Genomic DNA, 27,871 nt, shown 5'->3' on the forward strand with positions numbered 1-27,871 from the left:
TTGCAAAACTCTTCCCTGGAGGGTCCTCCTTCCTGCTGCCAATGGGTCAGCTCAGGCAGGTTCCCCAGTTCAACTACCTGCTCCCCTGTAGGTTCCAGGGTATCCCCCTCAAGGTCTGGCTCGTCCTGGACAGTGGGAGCTTTGGGGGCTGGTTTCCCGCACCCCCTACCACTTCTCTTAAAGGCAGGCGCCTGGGCCACTCTTTCAGGCTCCAGGTTCTCTTGAACACCCTTACTGGGTGCCATGGATCGGGTGGTCACACACGCCCACTCTGGCAAACACAACATCTGGAGGAGTGTGGCTCAATGGTTAGAGCGGCAGACCCTGAAGCAGAGTTCTGGCCAGGGACCAGGGTTTGATTCCCGCCTCGGCGGGTCTCGGGCTCAATTTCCTCGGACCTGTCTATTCTCGCCTCGGTGCCTATTCTAATCACGGGCCCCACGCTGCAACTCTGGGCAATAGCTTGCTTAGCCTCCACACCGGCCCCAACAGCGCTAAGGATGCCTGGCTTCACCCTGGGGGTGCCCAGGAGTGGACACTTCACAAGGAAAGCCAGGAGGGGTTCCACAGCGGTATGAGTATCAGCGCCAGGAAACCGCAAAGGCGACACTGCAAGGTGGCCGTCTGGTGACAGTGCGCTCTATAAGTACCTTGACATTTACATTTACATCTCCAAATTAGCACTTTGCTCCACCTTAGCCCAAGGGGAGCTCTCCAAATCATTGCTCAACAGACAGTCATCAGGCATGGCTGGCCTCACAGCTACTTGAAGGGTACCTGAGACCCCCCCACTCAAAGGGAACCTGAGCCACCTTGCAGTGGCTCTCTGTGTTGTCAGTGCAACAACAGGATAATTGGTAATCACCTGCTGTTCAGACACCAGCCAACAACTGACAGCTGTCACACTGGCGTCTCTCAGAGCCTCCACCCTATCACCATGGATGGTCACCCACGCCTGTATCTGTTATCAGGCAGTTGGGTCCTGGGGACTACCTTACAGTCTCCTAAAGAGACTAGGGACATCTCTGTGGGACCCCACCCACCTTGGGCACCCATCTCCTCACCCAGGGCTACACTAGCCATTTGCTGGGGAAGTGCACCAGTGGGTGCTGTCTTACCTTTGTTGGGACACTGAGAATCCCAGAAGAAGTGGCCCACCTGAGCACAACCAAAACATCTCTTGGGACCCCTCTGAACAGGCTTATCTGTCGGGGCCCCTGAGTTCTTTTCAGGGGGGGCTGAGAACCCGTCCCTTGGTTTCCTCAGGGATTACCTTGGGGCCCTTTATGGAACTCCCTCTGTTTACCCTTGTCCCCCCCACTCTTCTGGTGGGGACTCTGCCCACCTTTGGCGAAGTCTCCCACATGACCCTTGTGGACCGGGGTACTCACCCAGCCGTCCGCCTCCTCTGCTTCAAAATCATTAACTTTGCTACCCTTCACCAAACCATCTAATGCTCTGCAAAAGAAAGACACATATTCCACCCAAGTACTTGACTCCAGTTTCTTACAATTCCTAAACCTTTGTCTATAAAGCTCTGGGGTCAACCCATACCTGGTCATTAAGGCTTCCTTCATCTGGGTATAGGAATTCTGATCATCAGAGGGCAAATCTAACAAGGTATCCCGCCCATCACTGGGAAACCCCCCATGTTGGACTTGGCCCTTTTGGCAGGTTCATCTCTAAAACTTTTGCCTTTTCTCTGACATGGTGTTGGTGGTTTTAGGCTTCTGGGCACTTTAGCACTGTGGTCCAGTGTAAAGTGCATGCGCTCTCTGTGTACATTTGGTAAGGTTGGCCTGCCCTCCTATAGAAATGCATTGGGGATTCCCTGATCAGTGTGTCAGTGGTAATTCCTGGGATGGGAGGTGCAGCTTGGTCGAGTTAGTATGTATGAAATTGTAATAATAAATGCTGTGCAATGGTGTGCGCAGATTTATTATGACTATTTGAGAAATGCCCCTTTTTGAAGTTGGCATTTCTGTGTGCCACGTGTCTGCCTTCCTGATGTGAATTGAATGTTTGGCTTGTGAGTGGCAGGGGCTGGGAGGTGTGTGTGGCTCCAGGAGGAGCAGGGTGAGTCAGCGCTAGACTGAATGGGACATCTGCAGTGGGAGTAGTGTGAGGAGTAATCACCTAGCCCCCACCTGACAAAGGGGAAGAGGAGCTTGGAAAACAAAGTGCTCCAAATACCCCCTGAACCAGTTGCATCTGGTTCCCCCAAACCCTACACTGCAGACAAAGGAGGGAAGTGGTAAAAATGTAGGGGCTGTGACCCCATGTTTTTTGGTGTGTGCCGTTCCTGAACCTGCTGGGGCGTGCTGTTGCTGGGGACCAGGAGGAACCGCCATGAGGGCTTGCCTCCCTGGGCCCAGCATTGCCCCCTTGATCCCTAAGGACTTGCTGGGACCTCTTGCGCCCTGTGAGCGCTTTGCTTTTAATATTCCAGGGTCTTCAGGACTATGCTGCATCTGTTCTTTTCATTTTCCATGGCCTTCAGGGCTCCTAGCGCCTGGGAGTGCTTTATTTGGACTTGCCCCAAGAAAAGGAGCGTGGGCTGTGCAGCGCTGAGCTGCAGCCCCTTTGAGAGGGAATACCCATCATAGGGATTCCCTCGTGATGCCAAGGAGCGGGTGCCCACCCCGCGTTTTCCTGTATTTTCGCGGTTGCCCACCCTGCTTATTTTGTTATTTAAATTACGGGTGCCCACTCCACTTATGCTTTATTTTTATAGTGCGTGTCTACCCAGCTTTTCTCTTTGCCTTTGCGTGAGCCCACCCCGCGTTCTACTATTGGGAAATCACCGCCACAGCCCAGTGCGTCATGAAGCCAGGCAACCTTCATGCCTGCTGGTGGCGTGGCCAGAGTCCAGAATCTGCTGCCGGCCCGGGCTGGGCTCTCATGTTGATGGGGAGAGCCATGCGTGCAGCCTCGGACGTTCAGAGCCTCGCAAGCTCCATGAGGAAGTCCCGGTCCCAGGAGAGGGACCGGGTGAAGAGCAGATTTCCCCGTGAAGCCGGACACGGAGCCTCCAAGTCTGTCCCGGTGAGTGGAGACTGGGAGAAGAGGCCCAGAGGGCAGGGCCAATCCCCGCCCCTGCCGGTGCCCATTCCAGCTCCAGCAGAGAGCCCGGTCAGTGGGGATGGCTGGGGGGAAGAGAGATCTAGGCACAGGAACGGTGCTTAGGGAGTCTGAGCAGCTCCGCTTGACAGAGGGCTGCTCCAATGATGGGCACATTGTTTTAGGGCCCCTGTGGGGGTCCAGAGGGCCCAGCAGTGCCCATGTCCTTTATTTGGCTATTTTTCTCCAGCTGCCCTGCTTGCTAGAGGGCAGCTGCACCGTTGGGGGGGCAATTTTATTTAGAGATCCCAGTGGAGGCCCCAAGGGCACAGTCGTGCCAGGGCCCCTTCACTTTGTTTATTCCCAGCTGCGCCGCACCAGCTCGGACAGCTGCAACGTTTCTGGGATATTTTTGATAGACCCCCAGTGGGGACCCACCCAAAGGGCATAGTGAGTGCCCAGGCCCACGTTCTATTTCGCAGCTGCACGGCAATTAGCAGCAGCTGCAACGTTTAGGCTGACATTTCTTTGGGGGCTTTCTTAGTGAGACAGAAGTGAGGTACACTCCTGCGCCCCAGCGCAATTGCACGCTTTTGGATGTTGCTGCATTGGGAGCCGCCCTGACATTTGGGACATAGGGCATTTGAGCCCTCTAAGAAGGCCAGTTGGCCAGGGGGACTGTTCGTTTAATAGGGTGCCAGGCCCTAATGTGATTTATGTGGTGCGCAAGAAATGTGATTCATGTACTGTGATTTATGCATCGTGATTTATGCCTTTAATGTGGTTTATGTTTATGAGGTTTTCCATACTGTGGTTTATGCTTGTGGGGTTATTCTCTATCGTGATTTAAGCCTAATGTAATTTATGATTAGGAGGTTATGGTCTAATATGTTTGGGCTTATGAGGTTGGCGCAAATTGTATTTTGCGCCTGTTGTGATACTGTGTATATTATGATTTATCTTGCAGGATAATGCGGAGTACAGTGTTTGCCAGTAATTACCAGTTGTGGTCTACGTCTCTTATATATGTTCTACATTTAATATGTTCACTTTGTGTTGGTTCTGACAGTGGTCCAAGTGGCCCTGTCATGAGTATATAATCCCCTGTAAATATTGCCTAGTGCCAGGTGGCACAGTGTATATTGTGTGATTACTATTCTAATGAATTTTATGATAATACAAAGGCTATTTTTAATATAACCTTGTGCGGAGTTCCTTTTGTGGTGTGCCTAGTGTGTTATTGCTGTGTGTGTGTTGCGCAAACGCTTTACACATTGCCTCTGGGATAAGCCTGACTGCTCGTGCCAAGCTACCAAGGGGGTGAGCAGGGGTTATCTTCGGCGTGCAACTCCCTTGCCCTGACTAGAGTAGTGGTTTCTGCCTGGCTTTGGCACAAGCCTTAGCCAACCAGAAATCCCATTTCTAACAGCCTCCCCCCAGCTCTCCAATCCTTCTCAGGGACCCGGTGGGAGGTCATAGGTACCTCATAGGCCTTAAACCATTGCCCAATATCTTCATTCTTGTTGAACTACTCAATGCCATCTTTGGGGATGAAAACTCTTGTTTCTACAGGCACTGAGGGTGTGCTGCCACCAGAGGGAGTAATTTCTAAACTCTTGGCTTTCAATTCCAACTCCTTCAACATTCTTTCATGCCCTAAATGCATTCTCTTCTCTTCCAAGGCTAATTTCTTATTCTCTAACAACATCTGACCACTCAGCTTGAGCTTGGCTAGCTCCAACATATGCATTCTAACCCTCTCCCTGTCCTCTAGTATCCTCTGGGGACAGGCCCTTTGAAGAAACACTGATGCCTGGCCTGGAAGGTACTTTCTCCCTGGTCAGGCCTAATGGCCCACCCAGCTGCTCATCTGTATTCTCTGCCTCCTCCCTAGGCTCTTCAGTATGCTCAGTAGCATTTGTATATTCCAACCAGGCCCTCAGCGCTTTTGAAACTCCTTCCTGGTGATGCCTTTCACAGGAATTTTAAATCTTTAACAGAAGGTTTTAAGCAGTGGCACAGAGTAGATATCCACCCTATCTTCTTCAAATTGTAGATCCATAGATGTGTTGGATGCTGCTTTGGTCATGCTGGCAAGAATTGGCAGTTCTTAGCAAAAATAGAAGTTCCAAGGAAAACATTCTACCAAAATGTATGTGGTTGTGTTATGGTCTGCACTCACTAGTAGTGTACACCAATCACTATATACAAATGCAAGTCCAAATCCTCACTACTGACCACCAGTGTTAGAAATGGGGGTCTCTAGTTGGCAATGGCTTGCACCTTTGTCCAAATAGGGACCCTTGCTACTAGTCGGGGTAAGGGACTATACTCCTAAAAAAAACCCTGCTCACCCCCTTGGTAGCTTGGCACAAGCAGACACGCTTATCTCAGAGGCAGTGTGTAAAGCATTTGTGAACAGATACAGTGATACAGTGAAAACACTACTAATGGACACCACACCAGTTTAGAAAAATAGGTAATCTTTACTAGACTTAACACAAGACCAAACAACAAAAATCAACAATACTGTAATCAAAAATAAGTCTTTAAAATGGTAGAAAAAGCTTAGTTCATTGTAGATGGTAAATGCAACACTTTACTGTCAAAGTACCTTGGATGCATCATGCAAAACAAACAAAAGGTTTGCAGGGAAGGTGATGCATCGGTTCCTTGCTTTGGGGGAAGTGATGCGTTGGTTCCTTACTGCAGCGCAGGGGAGGTGATGCGTCTGTTCCTTACCGGAGAGGAGGTGATGCGTCGGTTTCTTACTGCATTCAGGTTACAATGCGACAAGATAGCACCTCAATGCGACAATCCGGTGCAATGCAACAAAATGGTGTGTTTGATGCGATGCGACAATGTGGGTGCGACGCGTGTACGGCCGACGGCCATGCGGCAAACTCGGTAGACTCTTGTGCCCCGACAGGCCCTGCAACGTACTTCTCCGGTGATGCGACGGGAACGTATGCGGTGGCGACATGCTTCTCTGGTGATACGACACGCTTCATCAGTGATGCGACGGCGAACTGCTGCGGCGGCGACACGCTTCTTCCTCGATGCGTTGCGCTTCCAGCTCCCAGCGACACTCAGTCTCCAGAGGGCCCAAAACAATAGCAGGCACCTCTTTGCAGGTAGAATTCCCAGCCAGGGAATTCAGGGGGAGCTGATGGTGAAGTCTTTGTGTCCCTGAGACTTCAGAAAAGGAGGCAAGCTCAACTTTAAGCCCTTGGAGATCTTCCTCAAGATAGTAAAAGTTCACAACAATGTCCTTTTCTCCTTTCCTTGCCAATAAAGTAACCACTGCAGGCCAACCCCAACAGCAAACAGCACAGGAGCAGTAATCTTCCTTCAGCTTCTCCGGTTCTACTCCTTGGCAAAGGTTTGTCTTGATTATTATTATTATTATTATTATTCTGAGTTTTATATAGCGCCTGGTTACCAATAGGCATCCCAGCGCTTACCGGCACATAACACTACTACAAGAATGCAGGGATTACACGAGAAACAGAAAAGTTTTTAAAAGTTTACGAAACCGAAGAAGACTCCCAGATGTGATCTAAAGTTCAGGGGTCTGGGCCCCAATATTTATACTGCAAAATCCTTTGTCCTCTGAAGGCAGAGGGTGTCTGTGCCCCGCCAAAACCAGTTATGTCCTCCCTGGTGCAGCTTCCTGGCAGGAGGTGGAGAAAGCATTGTTGAAAGCAGACCTAACCCAGGTAGCTGAGAGGAAAACTCCTCCCCCTACTCTCTATTCTATGAAGGCTCAGGTCAGTGAAAGGAAATCTCCTCCCTCTACTCTCTATTCAATGCAGGGCCTATTCAACCCAGCCCTGACCCATCAGACTGCTGGAGCCAAGGCCCTCTCCAGCCCCCTGTCACTCACAAACCAGACATTGAATACACAAACCTAGCAGAGGAATGCTGGATGGTCAGAAAAGAAAATACCTGCTTTCTAAAAGGGGTATTTTCAAACACAGAATGTAAAAATCGCCCACACTAAAAGATGTATTTTAAAATTCTGAGTTCAGGCATACTAAACTTTATTTTCCCATCTTGTTCCTAGGGTCAGTTAGGATCATAAGATGTTATAATCAAACTGACCTTTATGGCCTATGGGTACAGATAGCCTTGCAATAGTGAAAAACAAAATTGGCTATAATTCACTATCAGGACATGCCACACACATTAGGGCATGTCCAACCTTTTTCATACAATGCACCCTGCCCTTGGGCCTACCTTAGGGGTGACTAATATATAGAAAAGGGAAGGTTTAGGGACTGGCAAGTGTGTGTGCTTGGCAAAGCGACATGGCAGTCCCAGACCGCACACAGGCTCTGCAATGGCAGGCCTGAGCCATATTTTAGAAGCTGTTTCTATGGGTCGCACAACCAGTGCTGCAAGCCCACCAGCAGCATTTGATTTACAGGCCCTGGGCACACTGTACTAGGGTCTGACAAATAAATCAAATAAGCCAATCATGGAGTCACTAATCCAATACAACACTTTACAATAGGGAGCACATGCACTTTGGCACTGAATAGCAGTGGAAAAGTGCCCAAAGCATCTAGACCAGCAAAAACAGAGCAAAAACATAGGAGGCAACAGTGAAAAAATGGAAGGGAGACCCACACCAATGGTGCCATGTCTAACACTGGACATCTTGCAAAATGGCTTTAGGCGAGCACATAGTATGGAATATGCACTTCTACAAGTACTGAGCAACTCCATAGCACTCTGGACAAAGATAGATTCTTACCCTTGATTCTGCTTGACTTCAGCCCAGCATTTTGATTCAGTGTTCCATAAAATCATGCTTCATCGCTTACAGGATAGCGGCTTTGCTGGGTCTGCACTGTCCTGGTTCACCTCTTGTTTTCTCTCAGAGATCTTTCCAGATCATTTCACCCCCTACTGCTCCCAATCTCATGCTCAGTGACTTGGCGTTCCCCTTTGGCTCAAGTCATCAAATCCTCTGGGCTTGAGCTGGTGTTGTCGGCTGACTTCTTCGGGCAATCATATGTCTGACCTGGCCTATTTCCAAAAGGGAATACTTGCCATTTCAGAGTGGATGAATGCCAATTGCTTGTGTCTAAATGTAAGCAAAATAAAAACTTTTCTACTAGGAAAAGATACCAACTCTTGGTGCCCCCACTGGTGCCTTCCTTTGTCCCGCCTCCAAGACATCTATTATAAATCTAGGCATCTGAGTGGACAGCACCCTAACTTTCGAAGCGCAGGCCAAAATGGTAGCATGCACATGCTTTCGGCTCTTGAGAGGCCTATTACCATCTTTGGTCTTTTCGATCCTGATATTCAACAAGCCCCTATTCAGCCAGTTATTTTATCCCAGTTAGATTATTGCAATGTTCTGTTCTTGGGAGTCAATAAGTCTGTAAAAGAAGACTCCAGCTGGCACAAAAAGTACCAGTCAGACTACTGTTTTTCTTTCCTACATTTTGTTCTGCCTCCGGCCACCTTTGCAAACTGTATTGGCACCCTGTGGACCGGCGTATGCAATTTAAGGCCTTGTGTACCGCCCATGAGAATCTGTATATCCAGGGGATTCCTATTTTGTTGAACCTCATATCTTTGTACCAACCCTCATGTCCTCTGCATTTGTCTAATCTTAATCTGGCCATTATTCCATGTGTTAAGAGAGTAAAAGCTGGAAGCCGCTCTTTTCATCCGAAGGCCCCAGCTCTCTGCAACTCGCATCCCCTTTCCATCAGGAACATTCAGAACAATTTTCAGTTCAGGAAAAACACTGTAGGCCTGTTTTTAGGTCGAGCTTTAGGGGCAGCGCGAAAGCGCTGCTCGCTCTGTGAGGCATGCAGTAGTAGAGTATGAGAAACAAGCTGCCCTCATTCTTCGCCCATATTTTTCATTGGCTTCTGTGTTTGTCCTTTCTGTCTTCTGATTGAATATGAGGCTTGTTAGTCCCACCTTATTATGGCTATGTGTCATTTGTACCCTCCCATGGCTATTGACTCTTTACTTCAAGTGTTACATTGTATGGTACGTGTTATTTAGAGGACTATTTTCCCCCTGCCCAACCTGCACTCCCGTTGTCCTTGCCTTCTCCCCCTCCCCCTCCCCCTCCCCCACTCCTGTGCCTCCTCGCACCCTCCTCCCGCACTCCCGCTGTCTGTGCCTTCTCGCCCCTCTGCCCCGCCCACCTGCACTCCCGTTTGTAATGGAAGAGGTCTTGTGTAAATGCGAGTCCTATTACATTGCAAATGCTTGTTTCTCTATTTAGGGTCCCATTCTCTCTTTACTCCTTTAAGCCACTTGCTGCAATCTGTTTCTTGTAATGGACTAGCACTGGGAAGCCCCGTTGCCTGGGCAGCTATGCTCTTAATATATTTTATAATATAGCATAACATTGGCAGTCATTAGGGCTCCTACATGCTGTATTGTATCTCATTTTAGGCTTAAAAAAGTATGATCATATGACCCCCATCCTGATGCAACACCACCTGCTCTCCATGCCAGCCCACATCATCTTCTAAACCTGCAGCACTTACAAAACCATCAGGACTAGCCCACCAACCAATCTTGAAGACAAGTGCACCATCTCTGGTGGTTCTCACCACACACACCGCAAGGGCACCATTAGACTGCAGACTAAGGTGTCAATTACGATCCGTTAAAAATTTTCCCCGTACGACTCGTATCCGGTCTTTTTACCGTACGAATCGTACGAGTGCCGTACAAACTGCCAATTACGATTTGCATGGGAAAAAGACCATACGAATCCCATTGGGAATAATTCCCCACACGTCCTCGGGTCGGAAAATGTGTCCGACACGTCCTCGGACGAATCACCGTACAAATGTGAAAAGTGAAGTCCGACCGCGGAATCACGATCCATCCCGTGCGTCAGAAGTTACAACCGTATGGAAAAAACACCGTCCGCACCAAACACCCATAGCAACCATGGAGACATGTGCCCGCATACGTGCCCAACACCCCCCCAGCCCCCGTACGTTCGAGTCGTACCCCCGTGTATGTACACCCCCCATGTATGTACACCCCCCCCTGTATGTACACCCCTGTACGTGTCGTACCCCCTGTGTATGTACACCTGTGTACGTTCGAGTCGTACCCCCACCCGTGTATGTACACCCGTGTACGTGTCGTACCCCCCGTGTATATACACCCCTGTACGTGTCGTACCCTCCCGTGTATGTACACCCGTGTACGTGTTGTACCCTCCGTGTATGTACACCCCTGTACGTGTCGTACCCCCGTGTATGTACACCCATGTACGTGTCGTACCCCCGTGTAAGTAAACCCGTGTACATTAGAGTCGTACCCCCACCCGTGTATGTACACCCCTGTACGTGTCGTACCCCTCCGTGTATGTACACCCCTGTACGTGTCGTACCCTCCCGTGTATGTACACCCGTGTACGTGTCGTACCCTCCGTGTATGTACACCTGTGTACATGTCGTACCCCCCCTGTATGTACACCCGTGTACGTGTCCTACCCCCGTGTATGTACACCCCTGTACGTGTCGTACCCCCCCTGTATGTACACCCCTGTACGTGTCGTACCCCTCCGTGTATGTACACCCCTGTACGTGTCGTACCCTCCCATGTATGTACACCCGTGTACGTGTCGTACCCTCCGTGTATGTACACCCGTGTACGTGTCGTACCCCCCTGTATGTACACCCGTGTACGTGTCCTACCCCGTGTATGTACACCCCTGTACGTGTCATACCCCCGTGTATGTACATCCCTGTACGTGTCGTACCCCCCCCTGTATGTACACCCCTGTACGTGTCGTACCCCTCCGTGTATGTACACCCCTGGACGTGTCGTACCCTCCCGTGTATGTACACCCGTGTACGTGTCGTACCCCCCCCTGTATGTACACCCGTGTACGTGTCGTACCCCCGTGTATGTACACCCCTGTACGTGTCGTACCCCCCGTGTATGTACACCCCTGTATGTGTCGTACCGCCCGTGTATGTACACCCGTGTACGTGTCGGACCCCCCGTGTAAGTATACCCGTGTACATTAGAGTCATACCCCCACCCGTGTATGTACACCCCTGTACGTGTCGTACCCCCCGTGTATGTACACCCGTGTACGTTAGAGTCGTACCCCCACCACAACATTCTAAGTACGGAGCGCACCCCAGGCCCCAACATCACAACCGCATGTACGAGTCGTACCAAGCCACACACAAGGACAGCACTGTACAACAAAATGGCCCATGTACACACCGTACACACGCTAAAAACGCACGTACACAACCAGGACAAACCAAAACAACACAAGAATACACCATTCAAATGGCACAAAGCCACTAAACATGTCCAACAACCACTAAAACAACACATTCACTGACCTGCAACTGCCAAAAACAAACAGAGGCCCAAAACACCACCACTCCTTATAACACACCCACCCAAACTTTAAACACAGCCACACCCACCAATGGACCAATAAAAAGGGCCCACCCACACAAACCATGAGCCTTTGCAACAGACTCACTGCTGCCAGACCCCACAGACAACCTACAGCACCATACTAGAAGCTTTACCACACCTTACACTTGCACACCTTCACACACACACCTTCACAAACACCCCCTCATCACATTCACACACACACCTGCACAACCACACCCACACACCCACAACCATCCATACACACCCCCCCCACCATCCACACCCACACCCCTCACCATGCCCACTAACAAGAATCCAAAGTTCAGTAACCGAGAGTTGGAGGTCCTTGTCGATGAAATCCTCAGAGTCGAGCCACACCTCTTTGGAACATTGGTCAGACAGACCAGCATTTCAGCAAAAACAGCCATGTGGCAGACCATCTTCGATGCTGTGAATGCTGTTGCGGACACCAGAAGGAACAAGCAGAAATGCCAAGCCAGGTGGTACGATCTGCGGAGGAGGGTCCGAGCCAAGATGACGGATGAACACAACCAGGCCAACGTCACTGGAGGAGGGCCGTCCCGCAGACCCGTACACTACCATCCCTGGGAGGAGAGGGTGATGGCCATACTGCCGGTGGAGGCAGTCGAAGGATTAGGAGGACTCCGAGACCCGGGTGAGTACACAAACAACGCACCTCACATGGGGGGAACGTCATCCACAACCAAACTCACAAACAGGCACGCAACCACCCCAAGCTATCGCATGACTCAACCACACTCCATGAACACGCACATGCCACTGGCGCCACCATGCGCCATGCACCCAGCTGGACAATGTCAAGTCACAGGCCACAGAAGACACCAACACATGACACGGTAACCCGGATGGCGGGAGGGTGGGCCCCAAAAATCACATAGTGCAACTCAGAAGCAGACAACAATGCCCTCTGCCCATATGGCCTAGGTCACAGCCAGACAAACAGTGTGTCCCCACAAAGGAAAGACTCGCCAGCAAATGGCGGACGCCTTGCATTAACACATGGGGGTGAAGGCACTGTTTTGCACATGACAGCAGCTAATGAACAGCCAACACTGTGAAAGAGTGGCAGCACACACCACCACAGCAGCAGCGCAGACACTACACCCAATGGGTGCCTGGAGATCAGAAACAAACTCACATCAACAAGCCAAGGGCCATTCAAAGATCTGCTAACAGTGTGTGCCCAGGAGGCTGGGCTGAGGTGACAGAGGGTGACACACAGAGGGAGGGAGAGGGGGACAGAGAGGGAGGGAGACACAGGGAGACGGACAGAGGGAGGAGGCCGACACACAGAGGGAGGGAGAGGGGGACAGAGAGGGAGGGAGACACAGGAAGACGGACAGAGGGAGGAGGCTGACACACAGAGGGAGGGAGAGGGGGACAGAGAGGGAGGGAGAGGGGGACAGAGAGGGAGGGAGACACAGGGAGACGGACAGAGGGAGGAGGCCGACACACAGAGGGAGGGAGAGGGGGACAGAGAGGGAGGGAGACACAGGAAGACGGACAGAGGGAGGAGGCTGACACACAGAGGGAGGGAGAGAGGACAGAGAGGGAGGGAGAGGGGACAGAAAGGGAGGGAGACACAGGGAGACGGACAGAGGGAGGAGGCCGACACACAGAGGGAGGGAGAGGGGGACAGAGAGGGAGGGAGACACAGGAAGACGGACAGAGGGAGGAGGCTGACACACAGAGGGAGGGAGAGGGGGACAGAGAGGGAGGGAGAGGGGGACAGAGAGGGAGGGAGACACAGGGAGACGGACAGAGGGAGGAGGCTGACACACAGAGGGAGGGAGAGGGGGACAGAGAGGGAGGGAGACACAGGGAGATGGACAGAGGGAGGAGGCTGACACACAGAGGGAGGGAGAGGGGGACAGAGAGGGAGGGAGAGGGGGACAGAGAGGGAGGGAGACACAGGGAGACGGACAGAGGGAGGAGGCCGACACACAGAGGGAGGGAGAGGGGGACAGAGAGGGAAGGAGACACAGGAAGACGGACGGAGGGAGGAGCTGACATACAGAGGGAGGGAGAGGGGGACAGAGAGGGAGGGAGAGGGGGACAGAGAGGGAGGGAGACACAGGGAGACGGACAGAGGGAGGAGGCTGACACACAGAGGGAGGGAGAGGGGGACAGAGAGGGAGGGAGAGGGGGACAGAGAGAGAGGGAGACACAGGGAGATGGACAGAGGGAGGAGGCTGACACACAGAGGGAGGGAGAGGGGGACAGAGAGGGAGGGAGAGGGGGACAGAGAGGGAGGGAGACACAGGGAGACGGACAGAGGGAGGAGGCTGACACACAGAGGGAGGGAGAGGGGGACAGAGAGGGAGGGAAAGGGGGCCAGAGAGGGAGGGAGACACAGGGAGACGGACAGAGGGAGGAGGCTGACACACAGAGGGAGGGAGAGGGGGACAGAGAGGGAGGGAGAGGGGGACAGAGAGGGAGGGAGACACAGGGAGATGGACAGAGGGAGGAGGCTGACACACAGAGGGAGGGAGAGGGGGACAGAGAGGGAGGGAGAGGGGGACAGAGAGGGAGGGAGACACAGGGAGACGGACAGAGGGAGGAGGCTGACACACAGAGGGAGGGAGAGGGGGACAGAGAGGGAGGGAGAGGGGGCCAGAGAGGGAGGGAGACACAGGGAGACGGACAGAGGGAGGAGGCTGACACACAGAGGGAGGGAGAGGGGGACAGAGAGGGAGGGAGAGGGGGACAGAGAGGGAGGGAGACACAGGGAGAGCAAATCAGCCTTGTGGTGTGTGTGAATGTCTGCTCGTCAGCAGGTGGACTGCGTGCATTTAGACAAGGGTGGCCAGTGCCAGCACCCCCCCTCTCCTCCATGGCAAAACACAGGGCCATGTCACAACCTGTGCACGAGCACAACGACAGCTACCTGCATCATTGAAGTGTGTGGAACAACTTCATGTGCCCACGTACAGTGCAACACGGAAGGCGCCAATGCACGGCTCGCCACACCTGCCCACTCCACTGCTGACTGCAGTCACACTTGACGCAGCAAGTAAGACTGTGCCACACATAGTTAACGTCGCCAAAGCTGTGCCCAAGGGACACACCCATGCACAAGTGCACTGTGAGTGGAATGCAAGACAGATCCAAATTCCCAGAGGAAATGTTCCAACTTTGAAACGAATGAAACATGGATGTTGCATGGAACAAAATTAACATTGTCTCTCTCACACACAGGTCAACGTCGTGGTTCACCCCCCAACACTGGGGGGGAAGACTCACAGGACCCGGCTCTGCGGGAGGCCGATCCCACCAGCAGCGGCGACTCTCACCACTCTGTGGACGACCCCGACCAACCTGGCCCCTCTGGTGTCCAATGACCTGCAGCACCTGCGTCAGGTACAACGGGGCCAACCACCATCCCCACTCCTGCCACATCCCAGGAGACACCCAGGATCCCTGCCCCACCACCACAAAGCAGCCAGTCTGTCCAGGAGGGACAAGGTTCTCCGGGCAACCAGGAGGAGGCAGGCAACACCGCAAATGCCATCCATCGGGGGTCCCGGAGACCCGATGTGCCCACAACGGCAGGCCAGGCGCAAGTGGGCAGGGGTGGTGGGAGTGGAGGACGGCGGAGGCGCCAGCCTGACCAGTTGGATGGGGAACCGGTATATTCCCATGTCCGAAACATCCTGGACACATACCGGCAGGACACCACGGGCATGGCCCAGGTTGTGTCCATCCTTGAGGGGATCAAGACCCAGCAGGCCCAGCAACATGCGGAGCTACATGCCTGTCTACTGCAACACCAACAGAGGATGGAGGACAGACAGGCTGAGCTTGTGACGGTGTTCACGGGAATTCACAGTACACTCCGTCAGATGGCCGACAACATGGGCAACCCTCCCTGTGCCAGAAGGCGTAGAACATCACCACCCACAGGGAGGGATCAGGAGGAGGAGGAGGAATCATCCGATGGAGCATCCCAAACATCGTCACGGCCTGCTTCTGAGGGTCCCCACAGGAGGGCGGGTCGTCCCCTGAAAAGACCGTGAGGGTCAGCGCTACAGCACCATCTCCCAGGACACCTGGCCTGGCACCTGGCCCACTGGAGCAAGAGCAGCACAGCATCAAAAGACATTCTCTGCCACATGGCCTTGCTGGTCACTGTCTGACCAATGTTGACAAAGACTGTGGCATGGACTCTGAGGATTTCCAATGGCAAGGACACCAACTCCCCTACTGAACTTTGGATTCCAAACACCCGGAAAGCCCCTTATGTCATACCCCCCCCCCCCACTAAAATAAAAAGTCACACCATGAAGAGAAGATGCCTGCTGGTTGCATTATTACCTTACATCTGTCTTGTAAAGTCTAAACATGCCTGAGTTCTCTTTTGACTTCAACCATCCACACCCTGGGGCCTGAGTCTGGCACAGGACACACGGGTCACAGTGTATTAGGCAAGACAGACATGGAGCACCATACACACCCGTGATGGGCCCAACCAGTTGAGGGGGTGGCCGCACAACCGTGCCGACAGACATATTGAGTACAGCAACAGTCATGCGCAGAGGTCAGGGATCATTTCGAGTGTCCTGGGGGCACCCAGGTATGTGTAGACAGGTGGCAGAACCATGTCCTGCAAGCTTGAGTCCGGTGGATGCAGAGAATGGGGGCCTGGCCAACGTTGGATGCATGGGGATGGCACATGTCACAATACCCACACAGTCATGGACATCATGCACAATACTCAGTCTAATCCCACACACACAGCTTGCATCTTGCTACTCGACACATAGACACATAGCCACTATCAGGGAAAACCATGCCAGACATGCCGGATGCACCGTGGCAACACACCAGCATTGACTGAGAAGAGGCACCTTGGAGGCATAGGGACACCTTTATTAGTCATGTATTCGGGATTGCAGAGGCAACTCGAAGTACACATGAACAGTTCATGTGGAGTAACATGTGGGTCCAACACTGGGACCCCCCTTCTGCAGCACAAATGCGTGATAGCCATGGAACTGGCACACAAGTGTCGGCTAACAGCTTAACACCCCGAGCTGCTCACGGAGAGCCTGCCATACACCATTGATCCGCTGATGTGGAAGTCCCACAGCATGTCAAGCCAATGCAAACCGTATGTGTCCGAGGGCAGTGTTACACACATTGATGCCATTATCACAATCCACTATCCCATCACAGATGACTGTCAACAAGTCTGACCATCTATTCAGGTGTACCCAGCTGCATGTAATGTGTAGCATGGTGATGCAACATGTCTGCAGAGGAACCAAACATCGACAGGGGCAGTGTGCATACATCGTGAACAACTGCCACACCCAATACACCCCTGATGCATCCCTTACCCTAAGGAGACTTCCAAACGTGTCCGTGCCTGTAACGCTGAGTCAGCACACGATGACGTGTCCATGAGGAATAGCAGTGCCACAACAATGCAAGCAGCAGACAGCATGCGCAAGTACCTGGGGAAGAGAGACACACAAGAAGTCAGCCACAAAAAGCACAGCCACTTGCATGTGCATGTACTCGACACATGTATGGATGACAACATGCTAGGTCACAATTATGACTGGGGAAGTACAACCATCACTGGCACCATCACTCCAGTGACACACCCACACACACCTCTGACTCACGTGCCATACATCCAGGTGGAGACACACATCGCAACACATGCCACACGGGGACCAATGCGTGCACACTCAGACACTGGTACTCACCACTAAGCAAAGAAGTCGCGTATGAGCCGAGTCCGGATGTCCTCTTGCGGCTCCACATCCTCCACATCACTAGCCCCATTGCCAAGCCCTTCGACCTCCACGGGTGGATGGTCCTGGTCATCTTGATCTCAACTGCCATGTTGTGCAGCATGCAGCAGACCATGAAGATTTTGCAGACCTTCGCCGGGGCATATGGGAGTGCGCCGCCGGTCTTGTGTAGGCACCTGATTCGGCTCTTCAGGAGGCCAAACGTCCTCTCTATCACTCGCCTTGTCCGGCCATGGGCGGTGTTGTAGCGGAGCTGGGCCGGCGTGATGGGGTTGTGGAGAGGTGTGATCAGCCATGGCATGTTGGGATAGCCAGCGTCCCCTACATGGAAAGCACATGGACATAAGCAGGACAGGAGAAGCGGTCGTGCTGGAAGTGTACGCAAAATACAGGACAGACAGACTGTAACCACCAACAACACATGCTCGTTCGTTGCGCAGCTGCGTCATCATTTCAGGCACCCTGCTACGCCTCATGATGTAGGCATCGTGTGCTGATCCTGGAAAACGAGCACAGACATGTGAAATCACCATGTTGGACAGACACACCACAAGGGCATTGATGGAGTGGTAGTGCTTGCGATTCCGGTACGCTACCTCCTGTGCCTGTGGTGGTACCAAAGCAACATGTGTCCCATCTATGGACCCAATGACATGGGGCATCCCTCCCAGGGCATAGAATCCACGCTTGACCCCAGTCAACATTTCAGGGGTAGGAAAATGGATGAAGTCATCCAGGTGAATCAACATGGCCTCTAAGAAATCATGCAGCACACGGCAGAACATGCTCTGGGACATGCCACCAACATGAGCTATGGTATTTTGAAAGGTACCCGTGGCTAGAAAATGTAGGGCTGCCATTACCTTCAGCTTGGGTGTCAGTGCCGTAGGATACCTGTGCAGCGGTTGCAGGTGTGGTGCCAGTCTCGCCGTCAAATCCAGAATCAACCGTTGGGGGAAGCGGTAGCACCGGATACAGTCATTCTCCCGCATGGCAGCCAAGTCCGGAATTGGTCGGGGAAGAGGCGGCGCTCTGCAGTAATTTGGAAGTGACAAAGAAGAGTGAGTGCACCACAACAACAATTAATTTGTACTGAGCACATGTTAATCTGTCTATACACATATGCAACATACGGAGTCAGGTATGTGCCACATGCCCTGGACACGTATGGCTGCCAGGTGACACTCCTACCAAGACCCAGCTACACATGGAGATTGTGAACCTCCACATGCCATGGCATGGGATTAGCTGTGTCCCAGTGCAAGTGAACAGCCAGACGCAAGACAGGAGTGACATACATCCACACATCAGCAGAAGTAGGATGTCGATTGCAGAGACTGGTAGCGGAACACTAGAGCCACAGGTCACCTGACATTACACTAGGACAGCCCACACACCTTGCCATGAAGGTGTACATGTCATGACTCACCACACATTCATAGAGAGGATGCAGACATGTCCTTGTTACGCTACTCCGTGTCCCATGCATACATACGCACCTCACATCCGATACCACATGTGGCATGGTGTGCGGAACAGTGTGCAATATCAATCTACACACAGACACATGTTGGTTGCTGCAACAGCTGCAGCTTTTGAGGGTGCTCCAACATCAACCTAATGGGAACCTACCACACATACATGACATAGTCACATCGTGCACCGTGGGTAGTGACATGTCAGGTGTGGTAACCCCTGTACCGGGCATCAGGGGACACTTCCGTGTGTTGGTGTCCGTGCCATGCCAGTGACGCTCATCACAAGTGTGCAGTTCGACACGCACACATGTCAAAGGAGTCAAGGGCATGCCTGGCACACATTGCACCGTCACACATTACATGTGTACACATCTCATCATACATCTGGTGCCTTCTCGACTCAGGAGTAATGTGCCACATCACAGCCTGTCACACCTGTGCCCCACACATGTAGTACTGCCCAGACAATGCCTTGATGTCCATCCATGGACAAGTATGTCAGCCCTATTCCTTCCTGTGTGCTGCCTGTCACCACTGTGATGTGTGAAAACCACCATACTGCTGCTAAGAGGGCCTGTGTACGTTCCCATATCACTATGGGAGTGCTGCCGTATGTGTACCCATAGTGATGGTGAGCATACAGGCATGTGTACGGTCAGTAAGTACGCATACGCAAGAACACCCATAGTGGTACGGCCCGCACACGCGTGCGTTCGTTCACTATCACCATGGGTGTCCTCGCGTATGCATACTCGTAGTGGTACGGCCCGTACACGCGTGCGTACGTTCACTAACACCATGGGTGTCCTCGCATATGCGTACTCGTAGTGGTACGGCCCGTACACATGCCTGTACGCTCACTATCACTACGAGTACGCATACGCGAGGACACCCATGGTGATAGTGAACGTACATGCGTGTGTACGGGCTGTACCACTACGAGTACGCATACGCGAGGACACCCATGGTGATAGTGAACGTACGCACGCGTGTGTACGGGCCGTACCACTATGGGTGTTCTTGAGTATGCGTACTCATAGTGGTACGGCCCGTACACACGCCTGTACGCTCACTATCACTATGGGTGTCCTCGCGTATGCGTACTCGTAGTGGTACGGCCCGTACACACGCCTTATACGCTCACTATCACTACGAGTACGCATACGCGAGGACACCCATGGTGATAGTGAACGTACAGGCGTGTGTACGGGCCGTACCATTACGAGTACGCATACGCGAGGACACCCATGGTGATAGTGAACGTACAGGCGTGTGTACGGGCCGTACCACTACGAGTACGCATACGCGAGGACATCCATGGTGATCGTGAACGTACGCACGCGTGTGTACGGGCCGTACCACTATGGGTGTTCTTGAGTATGCGTACTCATAGTGGTACGGCCCGTACACACGCCTGTACGGGCCGTTGCTATGCATTTGGGGTGCCCTAGGGGCCCGGAACGCACCGTACCTGTGTGTGAAGCTCAATTTTACATAGGGGACACATTAGGGACAAGTATTAAGGCCTACATGCATGCTGGTTGTCATGGAGACCAAGTTTTAAGTTTGAATTTGTTCTGGAAGGTGCACAGCAGAAGTCTGTTGGAATGAATCTACTTTGTTGCAATGTGTTTGTGGGGTTGACATCATGCTGAAGAAAAAACACAATAAGAACCCACTGACTGTGCTAGGTTTGAAGGGATTGGAGGAAACATAGGATGCAAATGTGAGTGACCAATCACTCTGTACTCCTGTGCATGAAACAGGCCAGCAAGGCAGATATAAGGCAGCCAGGTCCCATGAGGGATCACTTGCTTGCACATATTTCGATTCTACCACACTGCTGCTGCTCCTGATTCCCTGGAACCATGTCAAGGTCTGTGGAGAGGTCACAGCCATTCACCCTGGAGGAGAACCTGGCATTGCTGGATGTGATCCTCCCACAGTACCCCCTGCTGTATGGGCGACCAGGGTATCAGGTGAGTGCAGAGGCTACTAGCACAGACTGTGTCCCTTTTTTGTGACTGTGACTTCTGCCATTGTGTCCAGGTGTGACACACATGCTATGTACTGTAGGGGGGGTCCCAGGGGGGGGGAATGCCTGATGTCTCCCAGCAGTGCCCAGAGTCGGGAGGGGTGTGTGCAGAGTCCTCCCAGCAGTGCCCAGAGGCAGGAGGGGTGGGTGCAGAGTCCTCCCAGCAGTGCCCAGAGACAGGAGGGGTGTGTGCAGAGTCCTCCCAGCAGTGCCCAGAGACAGGAGGGGTGGGTGCCTATCACTCCCAGCAGTGCCCAGAGACAGGAGGGGTGTGTGCAGAGTCCTCCCAGCAGTGCCCAGAGACAGGAGGGGTGGGTGCCTATCACTCCCAGCAGTGCCCAGAGACAGGAGGGGTGTGTGCAGAGTCCTCCCAGCAGTGCCCAGAGTCAGGAGGGGTGTGTGCAGAGTCCTCCCAGCAGTGCCCAGAGGCAGGAGGGGTGGGTGCAGAGTCCTCCCAGCAGTGCCCAGAGTCAGGAGGGGTGTGTGCAGAGTCCTCCCAGCAGTGCCCAGAGACAGGAGGGGTGGGTGCCTATCACTCCCAGCAGTGCCCAGAGACAGGAGGGGTGGGGGCCTATCACTCCCAGCAGTGCCCAGAGACAGGAGGGGTGTGTGCAGAGTCCTCCCAGCAGTGCCCAGAGTCAGGAGGGGTGTGTGCAGAGTCCTCCCAGCAGTGCCCAGAGGCAGGAGGGGTGGGTACAGAGTCCTCCCAGCAGTGCCCAGACACAGGAGGGGTGGGTGCCTATCACTCCCAGCAGTGCCCAGACACAGGAGGGGTGTGTGCCTATCACTCCCAGCAGTGCCCAGAGACAGGAGGGGTGTGTGCAGAGTCCTCCCAGCAGTGCCCGGAGTCAGGAGGGGTGGGTGCAGAGTCCTCCCAGCAGTGCCCAGACACAGGAGGGGTGGGTGCCTATCACTCCCAGCAGTGCCCAGAGACAGGAGGGGTATGTGCAGAGTCCTCCCAGCAGTGCCCAGAGTCAGGAGGGGCATGTGCAGATTCCTCCCAGCAGTGCCCAGAGACAGGAGGGGTGGGTGCCTATCACTCCCAGCAGTGCCCAGAGTCAGGAGGGGTGGGTGCCTATCCCTCCCAGCAGTGCCCAGAGTCAGGAGGGGTGGGTGTGATGCACAGTGTGAGCCTTGATAATTGATTGTGTCTTTGCCCTCATTCCACCTGTGTACTTTCACTGGCATGTACTGCTTTTGCCCTTCCCCAGAGGAGTATGTCCCTATGGCAAAGGTGCAATGCGTTGGCTGCATGACATGCCTTGTTGTAACCAGCTAATTTGTTCTCATATGTGTCTCTGTGACATGTTGCAGGTGTATTGATGTAGTGTCACTTGTTCATCCTCACAGGTAGGCGCCTCTGCCAAGGAGCAGATCTGGCTGACCGCCGTCAGTGCCGTGAGGAGTGCGGATGGTCGGAAGCGGCGCCTGTCCCAGGTGAGGAACCGCTGGCAGGATATCCGGTGCTGGACGCGGAGGATCGCACGGGTCCTGCTGGGGGACTCACCTGAGAGCCATAAGAACCGCGGGCGCTGCCGTCTCTCTCACATCCACAAGCGTGTGCTGGCGGTGGTATTTCCAGACTTGGACAGGCGCTTACAGGAGATGCAGCAGCAGGAAGGGGGTAGGTACATGTGTGTTTGTTGTGTTTCACCAGCATTTGTAAGTGCACTGTTCCATGGATGCACTGCCAGGGTTTAATGGTGCTGTGCAGATCCTGTTACCCACAGTATTGCAGTGCTCTCCTGCCTCCCTTCCCCTCCTTGCAATGTGTTCCATGGTCTGTGTGAAGTCACTCCGTCACAAGGTTGTGTAGCCTGGCACCTTCTCCACGTGTACAATGCCTGCAGCATCATGTGTGGGGGTGGTGTGTAACAGGTTTTGGGACCTTGCCTGTGCCCTGTCCAGTTCTGGTCTTGTGGGTTCCATGTCAGTTGGCACTAATGCTGAGTCCAGACATGGAGGTTAGTCTCTCAAGTGTGAGGCCTTACAGCACGCATGTCCTATGTGGTGGCCTGTGACATGATGTGCATGAGTGTGCGGTACGCATAGTGCGGGGATGGTAGCGTGTGTTGCAGTCATTCCCATTCAGGAGCACGGAGTTGTGTGGCCACTACTGTCCCCAGGGGCATATTTTCCTAGGTATCATGTGTGTAATCCGAATATGTCGACAATCTCTGTGTCTACAGCATAGGTTGTGCTCTGTGCCATTGTCCCTTGGCCAAATGTATATTGACGTGAAATGTAGTACAAGTGTCCACTGTACAGCCTGACCTGATTTTCCTTGTTCATACTCACGGTGGACATTGCCTGTGTGTCTTGTTACAATCATCTGATGATGCCCATTTGTACATGATTATTTGGACAGGCGCACCTTGGGTATTTTGTGTGCAATCTTGAATTGTTGCATCCCATGTGTATTTCACCCAGACTAAGGGATGTAAGTGCTTCCTGTGTCTCCAAATAATAGTCTCATGTAGGGGGTGGGTGGTGCGGGCATGGCCTTCATGTCACAACCTGATATCTCCTTGCTAGGACTGGCCAGTGTGTGATGTTTGTCTGGACATGCACTCAAGGTGCAGTGGGCCAGTCATGGTGGGCATGTTTTCAGTATAACCTATGCTGCATGTGCCTCTTGTTCCTGGACATGGTCCCTGCTCATCCCTATTTCCTGCCACGCTGTGTGGTGCAGATGCAGTGCTGGATTGTCCCCAGGGCCTTGCTCCTCAGTCAAAATTCCATTCCATCTCATTTGCTATTGTGTCATGCTCTCCATAGTTTTTCGGTGGCATGGTGGGTCAAACAACTGTGTCTTGCATGCCCTACATATGTACCTTGTTTTGTAGATGTAACTCTTCTTTTGTTTCAGGCTATGCACTGTGACCTATGTAGATTGGACTCATGTGACATATGTATACAGGTGTATGATTAATTTCTGTCTCTTCACCCTGCCCACAGCATCGTCGGGGGACACGGAGGGAGACATTGGCACAGACGGAGCAGAGGGACCGAGCACCAGTGCCAGCGGTGACATCGGGGCTGGCACATCAAGTGGGACTGAGGCGGAGGAGAGTGAAGCCGGGGACCTGTCGACTGGCACAACAGAGTATGAAGCTGACAGGTCCAAGGATGATCTCTCCGAGTGGGCGGCGGCTGCACCAGCAGCTGACAACGGCACTACATCTCGCCCCGCCCCCTCCATTGCCATCAGCCGCCTCTCACTTGCTCGTGTCCCTTCCCAACGTGCCCGGTCACCACATGTCTCCTTCCTGCCAGGCACCGCACCCCCTGCCCCTGTCTCCACTGCTGCCGCCAATGCCGAGTCTGTGGACATCCAGCGGCAGTTGCAGGTTGGTCAGGCTGCGATCCTTAATGTCCTCCATGGCCACAGCCAAGTGCTGCACAACATTGAGGCATACTTGGAGGGCATTCATTCATCGCAGGCTGACCAACGCAGCTTGCTGAGGTCGATAGACTCGACACTGACTGCAGCAGTGGGTCTCCTGCAGCGCTACGTCCCACCCCCTACCCCTGCCCCATCCACACTTCCCACTCCCATGCCTGTCCCACGTACACCCAGACGTCAGCATGCACCCACCACAACACACACAAGCACCACACCAGCAGGGAAGGTCCACCGCACACCTCCTGACACGCACACACAGGGTGAAGTAGGCACACCCACTGGGTCGGGAGGCAAACGTGCGACATGCAGCCAGAGTGGGAGTCCGCATTCCACCCAATCCACTCCCTCCAAATCCCCTCCCCTCAGCTCTCCTGGCCACATCTCCCCCAAAGACTCCTTCATGGCCGCTCTGTCCCTGAGCCCCACAGTGACACCACCACGCAAGCGGTCAAGGAAGTCCTCGGTCAGGGTGGTTGATCCCCCCCCCTGTCTACACCCTCCCCCAGTGGCGCTGCGACCCATCCCTCTGACCCCCCCCCCTCCTTGGGGCCTGTGGTTCCTTCGGGTGCAGGGGATTCCCTGGAGGACCTTGCTAAGGTGTGCAGCGAGATCCTGGCCTCCGCCTTTGGTCCTGCCCCACCCCCTGTGGTAAGAGTCCTCCATCCCTGCACCCACGACGCCTACCCTTCACCCTCCTGTCCCTACGGTGCCTGTTTCTTCCCCCCCACATGATGCCCTCACCCCTGTGGAAGACGACGGAATGTAACTGTGCAGGCAAGCTAGGGGACACGCATCCCACTGTGTCCCCCATCCAGCTGTGACTTCTGGACTGCCCTATGGGCTTTGTAAATATTGAAGTTCCTACAAACAAGATTTTTTGGTTCATGCTGAATAAAGCAATTTATTTTTTTCCCCTTGGAACACTACTGCTTTGCTGGTATTGCTGTTGGTGGGGCTGCTACATAGTTTTGGGTGGTGTTCATGTGTTGGGTGTGTGGGAAATGTAGTAGTGTGCTGGTCATAGGGGGGACCCTGGGATCTGTGTGCCATCACACGGTGTTAGCTAGGTTTCTGTGTTCATGTAAGCAGTTGCTGCATGGTGAAATTGTCCAAAGGTGTATTCCTTCCTCTGTGTACCCTGACATCTTCCCTGCAGGGTGTTCCCAATATTTAGCGCTGAGGTGTGTGTACATTAGCTGGGTGTGTGACGGACTCCTTCTACTTTGCACATGCATGCTGAGCGATGTCTCCACCTGCATCATTCGTGGCATTCTTGGTAGTCATTGTACTTGTGTATGTGGACTATTGACATGACTTCATGTGGACATGTTTTCTTTTCTGCGCTATGCATGCGTATACTCCCAGCCTCGCACACATGTGGTACATGTACTGCAGGGTCTTTGTGCACCTGACTGAAATTTGTGGGCATGGTATCTGTGGCTACTCCACCCTTTGCGTTCCATGGGCACTGCTGTGAGTGTTAGGCACACACCCCTCTTGTGACTGGGCACTGCTGGGAGGACTCTGCACATACCCCTCCTGTGTCTGGGCACTGCTGGGAGGACTCTGCACCCACCCCTCCTGCCTCTGGGCACTGCTGGGAGGACTCTGCACACACCCCTCCTGACTCTGGGCACTGCTGGGAGGACTCTGCACACACCCCTCCTGACTCTGGGCACTGCTGGGAGTGATAGGCACCCACCCCTCCTGACTCTGGGCACTGCTGGGAGGACTCTGCACACACCCCTCCTGCCTCTGGGCACTGCTGGGAGGACTCTGCACACACCCCTCCTGTCTCTGGGCACTGCTGGGAGGACTCTGCACCCACCCCTCCTGACTCTGGGCACTGCTGGGAGTGATAGGTACCCACCCCTCCTGACTCTGGGCACTGGTGGGAGGACTCTGCACACACCCCTCCTATGTCTGGGCACTGCTGGGAGTGATAGGCACCCACCCCTCCTATGTCTGGGCACTGCTGGGAGTGATAGGCACCCACCCCTCCTGACTCTGGGCACTGCTGGGAGGACTCTGCACACACCCCTCCTGCCTCTGGGCACTGCTGGGCAGACTCTGCACACACCCCTCCTGACTCTGGGCACTGCTGGGAGTGATAGGCACCCACCCCTCCTGACTCTGGGCACTGCTGGGGGGACTCTGCGCACACCCCTCCTGCCTCTGGGCACTGCTGGGAGTGATAGGCACCCACCCCTCCTGACTCTGGGCACTGCTGGGAGGACTCTGCACACACCCCTCCTGCCTCTGGGCACTGCTGGGAGGACTCTGCACCCACCCCTCCTGTCTCTGGGCACTGCTGGGAGGACTCTGCACCCACCCCTCCTGACTCTGGGCACTGCTGGGAGTGATAGGCACCCACCCCTCCTGCCTCTGGGCACTGCTGGGAGGACTCTGCACACACCCCTCCTGATTCTGGGCACTGCTGGGAGTGATAGGCACCCACCCCTCCTGACTCTGGGCACTGCTGGGAGGACTCTGCACACACCCCTCCTGCCTCTGGGCACTGCTGGGAGGACTCTGCACACACCCCTCCTGACTCTGGGCACTGCTGGGAGTGATAGGCACCCACCCCTCCTGACTCTGGGCACTGCTGGGAGGACTCTGCACACACCCCTCCTGCCTCTGGGCACTGCTGGGAGGACTCTGCACACACCCCTCCTGTCTCTGGGCACTGCTGGGAGGACTCTGCACCCACCCCTCCTGACTCTGGGCACTGCTGGGAGTGATAGGCACCCACCCCTCCTGCCTCTGGGCACTGCTGGGAGGACTCTGCACACACCCCTCCTGACTCTGGGCACTGCTGGGAGTGATAGGCACACACCCCTCCAGTGTCTGGGCACTGCTGGGAGTGATAGGCACCCACCCCTCCTGTGTCTGGGCACTGCTGGGAGGACTCTGCACACACCCCTCCTGTGTCTGAGCACTGCTGGGAGGACTCTGCACACACCCCTCCTGACTCTGGGCACTGCTGGGAGTGATAGGCACACACCCCTCCTATTTCACAATATGTACGCTTAGTACATACACGTGTGTGGGTTCGCTCCATGGGGGTACGGTTTGTACTTACACTGTTGGGGTGGGAGTAGGCTCCATACGTACGCGGGTGGGGTACGGGTCGTACTTACACTGTTGGGGTGGGAGTACGCTCCATACGTACGCGGGTGGGGTACGGGTCGTACTTACACTGTTGGGTGGTGGTACGGTACGTACATGCACTGTTGGGGTTGGGGTACGCTCCATGCATACGAGGTGGGGGTACGGGTCGTACTTACACTGTTGGGGTACACTCCATGCATACGTGGGTGAGGGTACGGGTCGTACTTACACTGTTGGGGTGGGGGTACGCTCCATACGTACGCGGGTGAGGGTACGGGTCGTACTTCCACTGTTGGGGTGGGACGTATACGTACGCGTGTGAGGGTACGGGTCGTACTTACACTGTTGGGGTGGGGGTACGCTCCATACGTACGCGGGTGAGGGTACGGGTCGTACTTACACTGTTGGGGTGGGGTACGCTCCATACGTATGCGGGTGAGGGTACGGGTCGTACTTACACTGTTGGGGTGGGGGTACGCTCCATACGTACGCGGGTGAGGGTACGGGTCGTACTTACACTGTTGGGGTGGGGGGTACACTCCATACGTACACGGGTGAGGGTACGGGTCGT

The sequence above is a fragment of the Triturus cristatus genome, chromosome 2_2, assembly GCF_964204655.1.
Source record: "Triturus cristatus chromosome 2_2, aTriCri1.1, whole genome shotgun sequence".
Classification (NCBI taxonomy): domain Eukaryota; kingdom Metazoa; phylum Chordata; class Amphibia; order Caudata; family Salamandridae; genus Triturus; species Triturus cristatus.